Genomic DNA, 14,468 nt, shown 5'->3' with positions numbered 1-14,468 from the left:
ATGAGGTGAAGATGTAAGCTTAGACTGTTGTTATTGTCTGTAGGAAGATGATGGTTTATTGTTATTCTGAGATAATACTCCTCAGAGGTTTGTTGGGGGGATGCTGATGGAAATGGTGAATACACATGGGGAGGGATAGTGATGTACTAAAGGGACCTAAGTACCAGTTGTATAAGCATTATAAGTATAAAGTTTATGTAATTTTGAGTTTCAACCATATTCTTGACTAAGTGTGTATCTAATTATCATATAATATGGTAATTAGACCCCCTCATATGTTTACTGCCAATAATTAAAGAAAAAATTTCTTTCATATTAATTTATATATATAGCATGTGTCATTTTGTTAATGAGGATTATTTATAATGAAGAAAGAAAAAACTATATAAGATGTTGCTTTGACTACTATAGATAATTCTGTTACCGTGTAATAACTTTACCACCATGATCAATCATTTTGTACTGGATATGAATTCTATGTTTGGTCGTGACATTTGTACTTACTTATACATAATATTCTATATGTGATGGCCATATATATCCGTAATTATATAACTATATATCTGGACTCTACATATGATGGTGACAGTTTGTTACTATTTTTGTTACCATAGTAATTGTACACTTATACCTGGTACTTGTCACATTTCTCAGTTTTAGTTACAATTTTCTTAGACTATATATACCGTCTAGGAGTGGCCTAATTGCTTTTGTTGGTGACTATTACACAAGGAAGCTGATTATGTTGTGTCTCTCTGTGATAATGTTCCGTTACTCAATCATCGCGGCTGACGTGTGAGCCACCGCCGTACCTGTGTGCCAAGCCTCTCTATGGTGATCTGACACTACTTCCGATGTTGATGCTCCAAGCACAGCTGAGCAGCTGCCTTCTGTTGTGTCAGAGACACACTTTCGTAATACATGTCAGCACTGCATGTTCCGCTGTGACGGAGGGTGAATTATTGTGTCAATATTACAACGACTTTCTAAAACACATTTTTCCTTTTTATGATAGTTACATCACAATAGGACATAATTTCGTGAACCAATAATCACAGGTAAGTGATTGTGAAATTCTACTGTGATTGTGTCATTGGATTTCATTTGGCTATCTGTATTGTATTTTTTTCAATCTTAATATGTCCCAGTGTTTACATTTGTATGGTATCTAGATGTCTTTTTAAAAATGTTTATTATCAAATTTCTGTTTGTATAAAAATATGACATATCATATGTTACATATATATCTATGCTTTGTGGCTATGCACATGGTGTACTTTTTCTGAGTTTTTACCTTGTAGGTGAAATGTATTGCTGTACTGTGTATTTTTCGAGGAATTATTATTAGTAAGCTGGAAGGTCTCCAGACAAAACATAACTATAGTAATATTATCCTGTGTTTACTGCAAACAGCTGTCAGGGATGCTTACCACAGAAACAAATATCAAAAACAGTCATTCCCGACTGACTCAGGCGATTTTGATAATTTTGTTAAAGGGGTATAGTGTCATATTTCTGAGCTTAAGAACTTTGTACTATATTCTTGTATGTTGTTTTAGGTATATATATCTTTATTTTTTACCTCATTTTCCTTATGAGAAAATTGAAACATGTACATACAAAAAATGTTGGAAAGGCACTGGATCGTCTATTTCTGTCACACAATCATCACAAAGCCTTTTTTCATTGTTTTTAGCACCTGATACTATTTGTTGATTTAAACATAATATGTGTGATAGACAATATTATAAAATGGCCTAAAAAAACACAAGAAATTTGCTTTTTACTAATAGGATGACAGAAAATACCTCAGAAGTAATTTAATCAGTACAGTGGGTATTGTCAGAGATTTTGCTATGGTCAGCCTGATTTAATTGAAGAGTTTGTAATGTGCGCTTATTAGTGGATATAGGCTGATTGTTAAATTAAAAGCTTATTGTTAAATAGGCCTATTGTTAAATACAGTTGAGGAAATGAAGAACATGATAATCTTTATAAATCTTGACGGCTCCTCAGAGCTGCATGACTGATTGCAATTGTCACCTTCAAAATGTAGCTTCATATGCAAAGTGGATGACAAAGACATGAAATGTCTTTTATGTTCGTTAATATATTATAAGGACATTATATTATGGTTGATAACTTTATTACGTTGTATCATGCAAGTTTTAATTTCCATGTCTTTTACATTTGATATTCAAAGTGATTTACTATTGAATATGATATTTAAGAGGTTCTGTTCATATCAGATTTTTAATCTTTTGGTTATTAAGTATGAACTTTTAAGGATATTTGGAGATAAAGATATGTAACTGATGATACTTACTCATATGTCATTGATTCAGCCTAGTGGTAAGTGATTTAATACACAAACAGGTGAGAGTACATACATATTTACTGATGTGTATAACACGACATCTGTACGAAGGTCACAAGGTCACTCATCAGTTGTCACCTGTCAGCCATTTTGTTTGTCACCCAAATTTCATTGTAGATCTATAAGTGGTATATTACAACAACAAATTCTCCGTTTCCAGTTCAGTCTGTTTGTCAGACATTAGAGGTGTCTTAGTAACACCCTGTAGACCACACGGCGCCTTATTTTACTTTGTATGTCTCTTAGGTAGAGTTACCTGCTCTTGATTGTGGGTAATTTGTTGACATGACAACATTCTCTCATCTGTATAGAACATTAAATATAACAAACTGATATCAATACCTGCTCCTCAATTAATCCTACATTATTAAAAGATTGAAATCATAACGGCTTTTCAACTTTTAAAGTCACCTTGATTAATGACCATGATTTGTTACTGATATCTTAGCTTGATTTGTATTGCAACATTACATAGATATAACATTACAACATCTAAAGAATCAACCAGTGTTTGATCAAGACTTGAATAGTTGTTAATCAGATATATGAAATAGACAAAAATATCAACCTGTTCCCATTACATTTATAAACACTACATAAAGGTTCTTAAAAACGGTCATATTTTGCTAAATATTACTTCCAATTTCAATAGGCCACACTGATGCATCCAAATACCTGCAGGCTTTTACAATATAAACAGTTCCTGTATTAATTCATTTGTTACATACTTTATATCCCCATAAGATGAGATACACTTGACTGACAGACTACTTTAGTGTGAATTTAGCCTGCAGTAGATCAAAGTTTCTGTCCCCCCAGACACCACCCCACAAGACTATGTTCTACCAATGGTCCAATGCTTCAGTACACTTGGGGGCTGTATCTGATAGGTTAATAGGACTGCATTCTATTGTTTTGTGAACATGTGCTGGGCATAAATTTAAAAAAAAAGGAAGATGCATCTGGAAGAACTTATTGATGCACATGTTGCAAAAAGTCAGACTATTAAAATGAAATGAAAGAAGAGTTTATTCTGTTTACAAGGATTCTATCTAGTGTCTGTCAAATATCAAAATGTTTATGTATTGAATATTGAGCATAATCACATGAACTTTCTGAGTAGCAGTATGCCATATAATGTGTAAATAATCCCAATGCACTCTACAATACTTAGCAGGCTAATTAGCGGTAGACATTTTGTACACTTCAATCATTACCTCCATGAATGGTCGAGATACACAAATTGTTGATTTAGGAAATTTTCATCCGGCCATCCATCATCTGCCTAACTGTAATGGTATTACAAATTGGCCCCAGCTGGTGTTATCTGGGCATAGAAAGTCAGACTGACCACAAACATTTAGCTTTAGTTGAGAAATAACAATTAATTTGTCTATTTTTGTTTTGTCTCATGATAGCGCCTATATACTAGTAAAGCTTAAGGTCATTTAAGAACTGCCACTGGTTTAGGAACGTGAAGAAAAGCCAGAGACCCCGGAGAAAAGCCAATCACCTGCAGTCTATATCTGGCAACTAGCTGGCTGCCCATATATATATCAGAGATTCGAACTAAAATCCAAGAGGTGGAGGGAGATTCGAACTAAAATCCAAGAGGTGGAGGGCTAGTACTACCTAGTAGGTATAGGAATATTAGGCACATGCATGGCCATCAATGTTTGACCCTAGATATATATATATATATAATTACAGCTTAAAATGAACAGTAATTGAGTAATTAGGCACATGCATGGCCATCAATGTTTGACCCTAGATGTATATATATATATAATTACAGCTCAAAACAGTAATTGAGGGTCAAATACAATACAGTTACCTAGTAAAAACCTTATGACATAAGATAAAAGAGACTACTTCCTTGAAACTGACAAGGATTTAGGCAAAAGAAATTTAATATAAAATTAAGATATACATGAAATCTAATGAGATTTGTAAATATATGCAGTGGTCTAATAACGGTTTGTGATAATTAGATTTTAACGAGTTTCCTGCTTTAATTAATATACTGTACATATGATGGTATGTTAATGTAATGTAGTCTAATATCAGGTAACATAAATTACCTGTCAAATATCTTCATTAAAGATTGATTCCCTTCATTAAATCAGTTAGTTTAGGAAAATGAAAATAGATGAATGAAGTTATGAACCATCAATATTATCTTCAATCGACTGCAGTTGGTTAACGGTATTATAAAGCTTTTATGTGCATCCTATGTAGGGAAATATAATTAACTTAGTAATGATCTTGCATGAAATCGTACTAATAATAGAAAGTTATAGATAAAATGGATCTTTGTATTTCTGGTTTCTATGGTATGAAAAGATTCAAATTACTTAATAATTTAATTAGACAATGATATTTTGATATATAAACATTTGAAATAAGGCTCGGGTGATGATCATACAAAATTTCAACATTTTAATAATATTGGAATAAACTGTTGTTTGAACACAGGGCCTTGTAATTTATGTATAAAAGGGGGAGAATGATACATCCATACATAATATCAAGTTATCAGTATGGTAAATTAATGGGTGAATAAGTAAGTATGGAATGCCCTACTTATACCCAGTCAGTGTTAAGTTATTAGTAAGCCTTTGGGGTACAGAAAATTCCTAAAAGTCAATCAGCTTATTTATATCATATACATAACTGAATGCCTGCTGTTTATTAGATTATACGTGACCAACTGGTCCAACATTGTATGTACATTTTTACGCCGAAATATTTTCTGATCGTATTATTACACATTTTGTATAAATCTCATTGTGGTGTGTCGGTCCAATTACTTACAGTCTTAAGTAAGTAGGTTGGTATGATATGGCCGTCAAGCAGCCACATTGTGGTATAATCGCGCTTTAAACATTAGATATTTCTGGTATTTTACCTATTACGTGCTCATAATAGCTCAATAAACAAGACAGGAATTCCGAGACATAGGACCCCAGGGTTATCAAGGCTTCTGTAATGTTGAATAAGTGATATAATATAGCTTGTAAAGAACTAATGTTTCGTCAATTCTTAAGAATGTTGATGACAGCATGAAAATAGATCTTTTTGTACGAAATGAGTTTAAACATATTACACTGGTGTTTTATAATCAATTAACCCCCACTATGATCATAGACAGACATACCCTTTTGATACGGGTTCTTGTTAAGGCATTTTGATAGCTTTAGGTGTACCGCTATAGATTAATTATGGGCACACGACCTTGGCCTTATAACGAGACTTCAATTTACGAATCTGTGTCACAATTAACTTCATTATGTTATAATTAACTGTATTCCTGTTTAGAACGTCCGTATCAAATTTCAGTTTTTTGTATAGAAATAAACTTATCATTGATTTTTGTGGAAATTATTCTATTGTAAGCCAGTGCCACTGTGCCCAATTAAAAATTATCCTAACTGGGAGATCAGCTAAATATAAAAAACAAACCTTTCTCACGGTTACCATCTGGTAGCCTTAAAATTACGTTAAGTTTTATAAATATAATTGATTGTAGTTGTACAATGTAAAAGGTAGGAAAATAGAAATGAGCAGGCATTCTGTACAGACAGGGCTTTCACCATTTGAGCTTGTCCAGTCCACGTGTTTAATTGGATGAAAACAAAATGCATTAGGCAGATTTAGGATAAAAACTTGAATACCTGAACCCCACCACTGTACTGGAATCAAAACTGGAATCTCGTATCTTAATCTCTATCCATGTCTTTTACAGAGCATTTCAGCATACACCAGAATCACTTTGAGTTTCATTAGATATAATGATAACCATATATATGCTAATATTTCAATATTTCACTGAGGAGTATACCTATGAACCTGAGAGTGTAACATTTGACCCGAATCCTGTTTGAGGAAGAAGATTTGTCAGGGAGATAGCTTATCAATTACAATGATGTATCTATACAGCTTCTACAATGGTTAATGATACATATTTACATATAAATAGTGGTCGACTGGTGACAGTTTGATTAATTTGGTGATGTATTGAAATCCTTAGATCTTTAACTGTAGATTCAAACATCTAAGACTATTAACCTGTATATGTATATATTGTAAGATTATGTTTTAAGAAATAATGTTCGTGTATACATACAGCAATGCCAATCCTCCTTGACCCTTTGTAGTTTATAGAGAATTTTGGACTAGAAATTCAAAACCTACCGCTATAATAACATGTGTTATTTATCATCTCTAACAACACATGCAACCATGCAGTGCAGCATAACAAATTAAAAATTTAAAAAAAACTTCCAAAATCTTAAATTAAAAACTAAAGCATTAAGATTTCAAGCAGGTCAAATTCTTTCAGACATGCATCATTTAATTTCGTTTTTAGAAATATTCAGGATATATATGTTTGTATATAAGAAAACAAAGTGCAAAATATGCAAAATGGGATATGTCAGTAAAATTAAATGGCCATCACGTGAATGAAATGTAAACAGGAACCATTGGGTTATCGGCTTCAGGATTTTAAATTAGATTTAAAATTAACTTGAAATTATTTGGCTTCAAATTTTCTTTAAAAATATTAAAATTAGATCATTTCTCTGAAAGGCATCAATGTAGCTCCCTGTCTTGTATTCATGCAACTTTTGGCTATTTCGCCAGGCAATTAGGTGCTATGGATCATGATTTTGAGGCTCGGATGGATGACAAGTTATATGAAATTGTCTTTTGTTTCCACTTCTATTTGCATGTTTCTAAGTTATATTTAGTAGTGTACATACCTTTTGGAGCGGTTGATTAAGCTTTTGTGTGACCCTGATCGGTTGGTGTCAGTCATTGCCCTAAGGTATAGTACTACAGACAGACCTAATCTGTTACTACTTGTCCAGGTGTGGGTCGCTTTACCTGTACATGTAAATCATTAACAAGATCTGCTTCGTACTACTAAAAGTTGTATGAGATCAGACGGTGCTCTATACCTGAGTGTAGGTACCTATAATTCAGGTATTCTAAAGTACTATGATCGTTTGCGCCTACCTGTTTTGTAATTTTGTAGTCGGTATGATACCTGGATTCAAGTTGGTGAGTGGATAGCTAGCCTTAACCAGTACATCACACCCCCTTTACTAAGAGGTTGGACTTTTTTCACCTGTAATTTGGACATAACAGGTAGACAGAGGGCCTTAGTAAACAGCTCGGTAAAAATCTTTGATAAGATTTCTATGCAAATGTTATCCAGGTGAAAGTTTAACTTCCTTTTAATTGTTGTTCAGTGAGTCGGGAACTGGATTTTAAAATTGCAAATTCTTCACATGTGAAGTTTAACTCACCTATGTGAACGTTGGATGTTGACATGCAAATTCTGTTTTTTATGTCTCACCTGTTTTATTTTGTTTGATAAAATACCAAAGTGTCATTTAGTGTGATTCGTGTGGGAAGTGTGACAAGGTTTGTGTTACTGGAAGTTTAGTGTGAAAATTTGCCGACGGCTCAACAACGTATGGATGTTTACCAGTGTTGTTAACTGTGGATTGTTTGGACTTACTCTGAATATCGACTTCTAAAAAAACGTAAGTATACATATACCACAGTATACAGGTTTTAGACCTGAGAGATAACAAAAAGAATTAATATTTTAGTGGTTATAAAATTCTGCGTTTAATACCCGTCTATGTTAATGTACCGGTTATTTGTAAGGTTACCTGTAGATCTAATGATAGATTGTGTATTTCTATGGCCAAATGTGTACTAACATAGACCTGATTCAATCTATGTATACAAAAATTTTAGGGGTTCATACCTGGTACATATATACTGGGTCAATGTATGAATAGTATAAAGATATCGAGATGGAATTTCATTTACTGGTTTAATGTAATATTGTGAATTATCAACATTTGTTAGCACAGACTTCAGTGATTTATGAACTTCGAAAAACTAGTTGTATGGGGATTTGATCAGATTTTTGTAGATGAGATATACTGACTTTGTATTAAAAATGTAGGATAATATGACTTCACATTACAGATCTATTCTGCAATATAAAGTTCAAATTAGAGGTGGACAACAACTTTCACAGCTATCTTCATACTGATAATGAACATCTCCAAGTTAAAGTCATTTTCTTGTACTGAAAATCAATTGATAGCAAAATCCAAAATGTATTAATGTAGTTCAATACCAATTTTTCCATCATGAATTTATGTCCAGAATTTGTATTCACATAAGTGAAAGGATCCTTGAAAAAGAATCAGATAATTTAACCATATTTAGCTGAAGAACGAAAAATATTGAGAATTTCTGAAAGAAAAAAAAATGTGGCTATCATTTCATTCTGACAGGTATGGGAATTCACTATGGTACAATTTGTTTACAAGCAATAAACTTGATTAAGGTGTGAATCGTTTGTCCAGGCGTCTATGTACCTGTAGGGCCACATTGTTCGCTGATTCGGTTAGTTTGACCCCCGAGGGGACAAACCGCCCCAATTGGTTCTAATGGATGTTAAGAGGGGACGTCAACAAAGGATACTAGCTATGGCACACAGTGAAGATCAAAAAGTAACAGAAATTCAATTGACACCCGATGATTATATCTTGTGAACACAATTGTATGATTAACAGTTCACATGCCAGCAGAGATTTAAAACCTTTGACAACTTTATCTACTTAAGACATGTCTAACGTTTCACACAGGGGATCAAGTAAAGTACATCCTCAGGGGATCATTCACGGAGAAAAAAAAGAAGGAAGGATCTGCAGGAAATATTCCGTGACTGTCACATCGAAAATCTTACTTAAACATGTTAAATGTGTTGCATCTTGGTGCTTTGATTACTACTTTTGGTTTAATATTTCTTAATGTCTTTGTTCTGTTTTAACAGACAGAGACATAATTCTACGCTGATAAAACAAGAAATGACTTCAAACCAGTGTATATTGTACTTTTGATCAATGTGTTTTATAGTTGATTTAAAGTGCATTTCAGACGGGAGTTACCAAAACACACTCAGGACATGTGTTGTTACAGATGTTTTTCCTACTTTAGTATTTATCAGATCCGTGAAAACCATGAAAGAAACTGTAACAGTGTAACAGTACAAATAGACTTCATAATATCCTGTTAGAAAAGTGCATAACGCAACAATTGTATTATAACATTAGTACAACTGATACAAATCTTTTAGGACAATTAATTATTCCTTAAAGTCCTTTTAACAATACACACATGCTGTTCAAAGATCAATTGTTTCTGTCATGTTTGCTAAAGGTGTTGATTTACATTAGAGATATGTATACAACAAATTATTATATCTTGACATAGTCCAAGGTCAAGCCATATCAAAATATTAACCAGTAGATTTTAAAGCCATGTACCAGTACATGTACATGGATTTCAAATGTAATGAAGTTTAAACAAAATCAATTTGACCAAACAATAGCACCAGAATATGGAAGATAAGTGGGTTATATCCTGGTTTGTTATATATTGAAACTATCCCACATTGACACATTCATTCTTCCTCCATTTGAGGACATATTGCATTAAAAGGTAGGTTGTCTTAAAACTTCCAAATTTATCTTTACACAAGAATATCATAAATGTATCCTTTAAAATGACATGTACTTTTCGCTTTGACCTTAACAATTAAAAAAAAATAGCACAACAGGTATATTCTTACAATTATATAAACATTCCATTCTTAATGATCAATATAAATTTAATGGTATAAAGGAAATCTTTTCTACTTACTAACCCTGTGCCTGGTGTTTTTTGGGACGTACACTCATTTCAATTTTCAGTATAATAACTTTGGGCTATTGCCGCATTTTTTTTACTTTTCCCCTTGACTAACCAAGTGCTGGATGACAAATTTGTTTTAAATTTGACACACAAGGTAATGAGATATTTTTTCCTATTTTAGTTCAGCAATACTGTGTGAAGTCCTTTGACAAATAACATAATGTAAATAAATTTTAAGGTTAATTTACGTTCCATTGCGTGTTGAATGCCAAAAACAACCTTGGAGTTTCTGGCTGAACAAAACTTTACCGTATTCTACCTGGTGAATGACTTCACAACTATAGAAACACCAGATATGTGCTTGTATAATTTTATGTATTTATTTCAATATTAAACTAAAAAGACATAAACCGGTATGTCAACCCAATTATTGTGCTAATTTATGAATGGAATGATATTTGAAATAGTAAATGACAAATTATGTTTTTGTACCTCGCCTAAAGTTAAAAACATGCAAAAAGGAATTAGAAGTAATGTTTCAGTTGAGCAAAGAGATTGGATTTAATGTTGCAGACAGATGTTAAAAGATCAAAGATGAAAAAAACGTTGTCAACTCATTCAAAGATAATTTGTGCTAATCAGAGCATAGAGAACTGTTTGTATAAGTAAAGAATCACACTACCTATTGTATACTTTTTTCAGACAATCTGACATACATATATTTACAAAACTGATAATGGTGTCCTTACAGCTTATCATATGTCTACATGTAGCTAATCTTCACTAGAACATCATCAATCATGTCAAATCTCTTTCTAAAAATAGATAACACAGGTACAAAATTAGCTGTGAAATTACTTCCCATGTTTGAACACTTTCGATACATGATAAATCCAAGGTGAAAACACTTTGAATGATATGCTAAAGATGTTTATGGTTAATCAGAATATTGTGACTTTGGAAATTGCTTGAATGACTAAAGACGTTTGTGGCTAATTGAAATGCCATGACAATATAGCTAGCTTACACAAGAAATGTACTTGGATGACGACAATTTCTAATCTTTTGGCTTTATAAAATTACATGGTGAAAGGCCAATATGCTGCACTAAATAGAGAGATCTAAAGTACGAAATTAGCTCTGAAATTATCTCCCTTATTTGATAATTCATTACATTATTTAGTTGATAATTGTTTGGAATACGATAGTTTAGCAATGTATAAATCTTTCAGAACAAGGTACAGTTACATAAGGCCATTGAACTAAAAGTGGTATCATTTAAACTGGTAAGAGGTATTTTTAGTTTGTGTTACATTTCCCCATGAAAGGTCAAGGCCTTTTCGTACTGATATCTATGGTTGATGACTTTGAGGAGATGGATAACCTTGAGTATTACCTACCTCATGAAAGGTCAAGGTCATCTGATTCTTCTTTACCTTGAGATACTTATCAAATGATGATTGGGCCAGGGGGAGGTCAGATGTTAGCTGTATTAATCTTTATGCCATTCTGATTTCTACATCTGCTGCTATGTTACCTCAGGGTAAAGATAAGCCAGCTCAGGGATCAGATATGAGTTATCTCCCCTAGTGATGTGACTGTGTGGGTAGGGGGCGCTAGCTGAGATAAAACAGACTAGAATATCTTATCTTAATGATTTATATCCCAGAGGGGTATTGTAGTGACTCTTAGGGGGATTAAAATCAAATTAGTTCACTTTATACGATTGTTATCATCAATTGTTCAATGTAAAAATTTTCATTACAGAATTGAATAGCAGATGTGTTTAAAACATTTATAATTTGATTTGGTTTGAAAAAAAGATGTTGAAGTATTAAACAGAGAAAACAAATAAAAAAAAATTGTCCTGCCTTTAACTGTATAAAAGATGTGATACATTGATGTTAGGAGATACCTATCAATAGTCTTGGTTATATAAGCTTCTAGGAGTGCTCCAGAAAATGCTTGTGAAAGGAGATAAGGGGAGATAATTTAGTTTTTAGCATTCAGCTGAGAGATTCTATATGTCCTAGCTACAAGTCTTACTGTAATACTATATTGACTTAAATGTTGGTGAAATGCATTCCTTTAAAGAATTAATGATTTAATTATCTTTATCTGTAAATACTTCTCAAGTAAGTGTGTCTGTCCATTTTGATCATTTCCTTTCAAGGACAAAAGCGGGATTCCTTTCCAGTAGGTCTAATGTGTCGGGAGACCTGATTAAAAGCTGTGTTTGTTTACACTGTGATTAAATCCAGGAGAAGACAAACAAAATGGAGGATTTAGACAACAAGTGTGGGTGTTGACAAAGATTATGGCAGGAAGGTGATTTATTTTGTGGCTGAGATCTTGTTGGCTCTGTAAACAAAAGTGTAAATTGTCCAGGAATAGTAGCTAGGGAATCGATCATAATGGAAGTGGAGTCCGTTTGTCCTGTTGTCATTCAGGAGAGAGTTCAACCCAGGTCACTAGGTTCAATGTGAATTAATGTATGTCATTCACCATATTCTACAAATTGTCTTTTTATATCTTGTTTTAGTTCAATCAGATAAATGGAACAGCCATTATTGTATGTCTGAAAAGAAAGGTTTTCGAGTTACGAAAAATGAATTAACAATTTTGGGATTTTTTTTTTCTTTTGTAATTCAATGGATTTCAACCAGCCTATAAACTAACAAGGGATTGCTTCACTCACTACAATTGTTATTAGAAGCCTTTACTATACATGCATTCCGATACATAAATATTGAATTGACATCTTATACAGATTTGAGGAAATATTCAGTAAAATTGAGTAACAAATATCAAATAAATAAACTTTTCAACACTGCATTTGGCTTCAAATCTCTAAAGTTATGGTGAAGAAATCTGCAGTATTTGAAGAACAAATCTGACTATTAAAGTTTAAGACATGTCTGTAAAGAGAGAATCTGGACTATTGTAACACCTATACAATGTTATCTATAGCCCTGCCCTGGTAATAACTTTTTCTATTGTGTTGTGTTATCAAAAGACAGCTGCAGATCATGATATTGTAATGTTTTTGATGTCCACGTTGACTCCTACACCCTAACAGACACTTGTACATCCTGTCTGACAATAGCGAGGAAATCTGAGAATATCCTGTAGCTACTGGTATACATATCCTGTATATTGTGCCCGTTCCCATCCCTGAAGTCACCTCGAAGTTCCACAGAACGTCCGACAGTCCTTCTACGGATACTGAGAACTGATGAAGCTAATGTTATATTGACTATTTTGATACTTGTATAGATTGTTCCTAGCTATATTTTGGATCTAATGTGGAACCACTACAAGTTCTACCTGTTTTGGATTTAATAACAATTCACCCGGTGGGTATAGCTGATACTGTTATGTAGGTAAGTAGATTATTAATTAGCTTATACAAACTTGGATTACAGGATTGACTGCAGTCATATTTACTGGTTTGTCTATGTTGAAATTTTACTGTAGTTTGAAAGCATAAGTATTAGTAAGAGATCATTTTAAGTATAAATGTCCTTCTATTTTAAGGATTATAACAAGAACAAGATTTCATAATAATGAAAATTTATTTCTAGGCTTAAAAATGAAGAGAACAAAAAAGAAAAAAACTCTTAACTTATGTATAATTATGATGTTTAAGATCGTTTACCTATATATTGAATACAAAGCAAATGGTGATGGTGGTTGAAATCATGCCAGTTATTTGTGAAAGATAAATAATTATAATAATACAAATACGTAGAATTCTTTGCTTACCGACCGACCTATTTGTACAGGTGTGTAGCTGGTTTATACTGGTATACATAGTACTGTGTAATCTAGCGTAAATGATAACAAGTGTTTTCCCTATCTAGTATACTGTAATCATACAGATACGCCTCCTGTATTTGTAACACCTTCCTAGACTTAATTATGGCTACATGATGGTCATCAATGGAAGGGGCGTGTGGTATATGGTCTGATTTAGTTTTACATTCAATAAACATACCTGGTATTGCCATTTAAGGCTGTGCAAGTTGTTTCTGTTTGTCGGGTAAAGCCAGAGTTCTCAGAGAAAAACCACAGATAGGCAACAAATACCTGTCCTCTTTAGGCCTCACAACAGGGGCTAAAAGGTCAGGAGTTAGTATGGTTAAAGTATTAAAGGGATAAACAGTATGAGGAATTTAATGAAACCTGATTTAAAAATATAATTTGGAAGAAGATTCAGGATAAGATATAGCTACAAGATAAAAAGATAAAAGAAAATAGTTTAAAAGTTTTAAATTTACAAATTATAATTTGAAATGTTCATCTCAAATGTTTACAAAAAGACCAAGAAAGGATCAGGGGAGATAATTCACTCCATTGTAAGGGA

At 32.9% G+C, this 14,468-nt stretch overlaps 2 protein-coding genes across 4 annotated transcripts in view; both read left to right on the top strand.

Annotated features, from left to right (window-relative positions):
- LOC138315422 (cyclin-dependent kinase 10-like) overlaps positions 1 to 14,468 on the top strand; it is a 274,004-nt gene that overhangs the window by 3,938 nt on the left and 255,598 nt on the right. The window lies entirely within an intron of this gene.
- Positions 863 to 14,468, top strand: part of LOC138315420 (rho GTPase-activating protein 23-like) — a 65,425-nt gene continuing 51,819 nt past the window's right edge. The window contains exon 1 of one of the 3 annotated variants that reach the window (XM_069256429.1): positions 863 to 1,058. The gene's annotated coding sequence lies outside the window, so the exon portion shown is untranslated. Of the gene's footprint in view, positions 1,059 to 7,323; positions 7,930 to 13,332; positions 13,486 to 14,468 lie in introns of those variants that run through there. The other 2 variants (XM_069256431.1, XM_069256432.1) reach the window with 2 other exon arrangements.

Source organism: Argopecten irradians, chromosome 2 (assembly GCF_041381155.1).
Source record: "Argopecten irradians isolate NY chromosome 2, Ai_NY, whole genome shotgun sequence".
Lineage (NCBI taxonomy): Eukaryota > Metazoa > Mollusca > Bivalvia > Pectinida > Pectinidae > Argopecten > Argopecten irradians.
The sequence above is the reverse complement of the archived record's forward strand: the minus strand, read 5'-3'. Positions and strand labels throughout refer to the sequence as shown.